Source organism: Octopus bimaculoides, chromosome 10 (genome assembly GCF_001194135.2).
Source record: "Octopus bimaculoides isolate UCB-OBI-ISO-001 chromosome 10, ASM119413v2, whole genome shotgun sequence".
Classification (NCBI taxonomy): domain Eukaryota; kingdom Metazoa; phylum Mollusca; class Cephalopoda; order Octopoda; family Octopodidae; genus Octopus; species Octopus bimaculoides.
In genome coordinates, this window is record NC_068990.1 from 70,048,027 (window position 1) to 70,049,513 (window position 1,487).

At 32.5% G+C, this 1,487-nt stretch overlaps 1 protein-coding gene across 1 annotated transcript in view; it reads left to right on the top strand.

Moving 5' to 3' along the window:
• The window catches only part of LOC106882365 (epidermal growth factor receptor), a 205,829-nt gene that overhangs the window by 138,746 nt on the left and 65,596 nt on the right, over positions 1-1,487 (top strand). The window lies entirely within an intron of this gene.

The following is a 1,487-nucleotide window of genomic DNA, read 5'->3' on the forward strand; positions in this document are numbered from 1 at the left end:
CATGCACACACACACACACACACACACACACACACACACACACATGCACAGTGTTCATAAATTATCTTTACAATTTCCACAATTTATTGTCTTGTATTGTCTAGGTGTGTTGCATGCAACCAATGGAGCCCATGTGGAAGCATTCAGATATTTCTATTAAAAATTTGTTTTTCTATAAACTCAACTGAATTATCTTTATTTAAAAATTTTTTTTGAATTTTTCAAATTCTAAAAGTAATTTATTTATATAAATATGTATACATATATAAATTTGTATACATACGTGCATACACACACACTCGCGCACACATGCAACAGGCTTCTTTCAGTTTCTGTCTATTGAATCTACTGACAAGGCTTTGACCAACTTACAGCTATAAAAGAAGACATTTGCTCAAGGTGCCATGCAGTGGAACTGAACCTAAAATCATGTAGATGGAAAGCAAACTTAACCATACAGCCAAGCCTAAACCAGTTAAATATCTCTTAGAAAAATATGGAATCACTTTGAATTAAATGTTTGTCATTTTCTTTCTGCAACAGAAAAAAAAAGAGCCTGAGAAATTATCAAAACCCAAATCCCATGTTGTGTTTTGGGGAGTTATTTTTATTTTCTTTGCTTTTTTTGTTTGCTACTGAATTCAAAAAATCCTTTGTTATTATTATTATTATTAGTAATAATAATAATAACAATAATAATACGTGCACCCTACAGTCAACTTGGATGAGCATCTGGGGGGAATTTATTTATTTCTTTATTGTTCAAGTGAGTGTATATTGTTGAAAGTTAATGAGTAAATAAATACACAGAGACAAAAATGCATTGAAGCATTCTCTAGCAGAAATTTTGATTCCATGTGAGACAAATAAATTGCATCAAAACATATGCAGCATTTTTCTCAAATTTCTTGCATGGTTAATTTGTAGGAATCTTAGAGATAAAAGAAGGTGTTACCTTGATGATAAAAAAGAACACCTTTTTTGTTTTGTTTTATCATTATCTCCCTAGAAACGTGATATTTAACCCATAGTTTGTGAGAGGACCTTCTTAGATTCAAATGGTAAGCAGTCAAGTAAGAATGGTGCAGGCTATGTAAATGTCTAAAGAATTAGAGTTTCCAATATTGAGAAGGGGTTTCCAATTGGCAACCAGTTCTCAAAATAAAAGATTGCATCTCATATTTTGCTACTTAGTTTTGCAAAAGGAATACAGGATCACTGTTGACAAGTTGCTGATACATGAGTTTATTCATTTCTTTCATCTAATGTCTGTTTTCCAGTGCTAGCATGACATAGATGAAAATAGATTTGAGGCAGGATTTTTACAGCAGGTATACTCTTTGTGTCTCCAACCCTTACCTGTTTTTCAAGAGATTTTTATTCCAGAGGTCTCTGAAAGTGTATAGCTGGTGGATGATTTGTTGAAGGGTGATGTCAACAAATTTCACTAGTAGTAGCCCAAACACACTGTTAGCATGTCAAGCAAA